Below are 3,418 nucleotides of genomic sequence, written 5' to 3'. Positions count from 1 at the left end.
CGCTTAACCGACTAAGCCACCCAGGCGCCCCGAGAATTCCCAGTTTTAAATCTCCTCAGCTCAGACAGAGGAGCAGACTCCAGGTTTCTTTTGTTTTGTCTTCTACCAGCAGAATTAGGTGGCCCATGTCAGTCCAGAGAGGACAGGGAATTTCCCTGAAACAAAAGGAATTTCAGCAGCTGCTTGGGAATATTCCTTAAAGTCCCTGTTCTGAGGTAGAATAACCAGAGACAGTTGGCTCTAATTATCAGAGTCACTGACCCAGGAAATGAAGGAGAGACAAGTCCCCATGCACAGTCACATGGTGACTCCAACCTGCCATCCGGGGCCCAGCAGCCAACACCTTAGAGTTGCAGCTTTATTCCTCAACCCTTGTGGAACTACGAGGGCAACTCTGGGAGGTGACCAGGCTCCCCTCCTGCCTCTTAGGGGCACGTCTGCCAAAAAGAAACCTGGGTTCTTACCAGTCTGACAGGCGGTGCTCCCCGAGCTGGTTCCTGGGCCTCATGGGTTCCGTTGGCGCACATCAGGTGCTCGCCCAGCACACCTGCCGGGAGGGCTAGTCTCCCGGGGATCAAGCGGTCTGCTGGCGCCAGGCGAGGCCGCCCCTCCTGGCATCCTGAGGTTCATATCCCTGGTGGCAAAGGAGGTGAAAACGCACCGTCTCTGAATCCCAGACGAGCCCCCAAGTAATGTAGCAGGAATCTTGCACAGAGAGTCATGATACTGAGGCTCTTCTTTCCAGGAAGCAACTTTATTCCTGCCGGCACCCCTCAGTTGGGTTGGTACCCGAAGAACTGAGCCCCAAATGCCACGTGGCATAGCTTTTCATATATTTTTACTTCTTTGTCTCCCATATGGTAACAGACAAACATGTCGTCTGATTAAATGGTCTCAGTTTACAAGGTCATGGGTTGCTGTCATGCAGACGCATAGCCAGGTTACCTTGAAGTTTGTTTGTTTTTTTCTCTCTCTCTCTCTCTCTTTTTTTCTCTCCTTAGGGAGAGGACCCTACCCCAGTGCTGCTCCGGTTGCCTTTGAGAGCTGTGGCCATGAGCCCTGGAGGTGAGCCTACGCAACTGACCCCATTAGTGACAGAGTGTATGCCAGCCCGGGGGGCTGGGCTCCTTCACTGAGAAGGGGGAGTGGAGGAGAAGAGGCTTCTTCTGTGAATGAGCCTCAGAAATGGTCTTCCTCTGGACATAAGAGAAACTGTTTCTTCCTCTTCAAATGCCTAGAATTTCTCCCTCCTCCACCGGCATCCAACCCTCCTCTCCTCCACTCTCTGGTCCCCAGGCTGGCAGCAGGCACCCTCCGTTCCCTGGGGCTTCTGACCACGGTCTCCATCCCCACAGCGTCTGTGGCTGGAGGTGCCCTTCTTCCTCCAGATTTTTCAGTGACTCTCCTTGCTGCCATTATCCTGACTCATATGTCCGTCTGAGGAGACCTGCAACATTTCCACAATGGGTCGAAGCTTGATGGCGGTGGACGGGCACATCCAAGATTGAGAAGCAGTTTGTGAAGGGAGCACAGGCTGAACGAAAAGTGAAGGCGGACAAGGCAGGGCTTGCATCCCATGGCCAAGGGATGCAGAGAGCAGAGCTCTCCGGCTTTGGAACTAGAAGATACCAGTGTTCTCTCTCTCTCTCCCTCCTTTCCTCCACCCTTTCCCTCCCCTCCCCTCTCCCTCTCCACACACAAGGAAAGGTCTGATGCGGACACAGGGAGAAGGTGGCCATCTACAAGCTGAGAGAGAAACCAACCCCCTCAGCACCTTCATCTTGGAATCCAACCTCCAGACCTGAGAAAACAGATTTCTGTGGTTTCAGTCATCCAGCTGATACTGTGTTTTTATGGCAGTGCTAGCAGACGTGGGCAGGTAGAAAACAAAGGAAATGGAAACAATCCAAACAAAGAATCTCACCATAAAATCCCCCCCACAGACGAGTGGAATGTTTGGGGACGTTTTCCTCATCCTTTAAAACATATCAGGAGGGGCGCCTGGGTGGCTTAGTCGGTTAAGCGTCCGACTTTCGCTTAGGTCATGATCTCGTGGTTCGTGGGTTCGAGCCCCGCGTCAGGCTCTGTGCTGACTGCCAGCTCAGAGCCTGGAGCCTGTTTCAGAGTCTGTGACTCCCTCTCTCTCTGACCCTCCCCTGCTCATGCTGTCTTTCTCTCCTAGAAATAAATAAAAACATTAAAAAAAATAAAAATAAAACATATCAGGAATATTTTCCTTGGGGCGCCTGGGTGGCTCAGTCAGTTGAACATCCGACTTCGGCTCAGGCCATGATCTCATGGTTCATGGGTTCGAGCCCCATGTTGGGCTCTGTGCTGACAGCTCAGAGCCTGGAGCCTGTTTCAGATTCTGTGCCTCCCTCTCTCTCTGACCTTCCCCTGCTCACTCTCTCTCTCTCTCAGAAATAAATAAAACATTAAAAAAGGGAATATTTTCCTTTATCAATATGTATTAATCTAAGACTGTTGAGAATTGCAACACTTTAGTTCTAGACCAGCCAGGAATTAGGGATATTGGGGTCGTACGAGGGTGACAGGATATTTGTGTATTTTTTTAAAGTTTTTTTTTTAACGTTTTTAATTTATTTTTGAGAGAGATAGAGAGACAGTGTGAGCAGGGGAGGGTCAGAGAGAGAGGGAGACACAGAATCTGAAGCAGGCTCTAAGGCTCTGAGCTGGCTGTCAGCACAGAGACTGACGCAGGGTTCGAACCCACAACCCGTGAGATCATGACCTGAGCCGAAGTCGGCCGCCCAACCGACTGAGCCACCCAGGCGCCCCTTATGTATCTTTATCGTAGTGATAATTACGGGAACCTGCCCAAGTAACACAATGTCACAGAACTATACATGTGCATTGTACCGCTGTAATTTCTTGGTTTAGATATTTGATGACAGTTACAGAAAAATACATAAATACATAAAAATGTATCTTTTGCAGGAAACGAGGGGGAAGGACTTCTCCATATTGATTTGGAAACTTCCTGTCAATCGACATTTATTCCAAAATAAAAACTTAAAAATAAAGAAGCACACAAGTAGATAATAAATAGATGTAAAAAGTCTGTTCACTACGAACCACTGTCCTCAGAGGGGCCAGAAAAGCCAGTAGAATGATTCTTCGTCTTTGGGAGGTCTTCTTATATCAAAAATATATAAAAACCATCAAAGAGGCTTTCAGGACAAACACTGGAAAGGCTGAGCAAATACTTAAAAATGCAAGTGTGAGTTTCAGAGATGGTCATCACAGGGGAATATCGGGCCGGGGGGACATCCACACTATCAGTTTGCTGTTTCATCTAAGTTCATCCAATGACGAGTGTCTATTTGAAGTCAGACTTAAAACAGGAAGTCTTTTTAGCACCTCCCCCACCCCCACAAACACCCCAAAACCAGGCAGC

Source organism: Hyaena hyaena, unplaced genomic scaffold, assembly GCF_003009895.1.
Source record: "Hyaena hyaena isolate Hyena2069 unplaced genomic scaffold, ASM300989v1 scaffold_414, whole genome shotgun sequence".
NCBI classification, from domain to species: Eukaryota; Metazoa; Chordata; class Mammalia; order Carnivora; family Hyaenidae; genus Hyaena; species Hyaena hyaena.
This window is presented reverse-complemented; position numbering follows the sequence as displayed.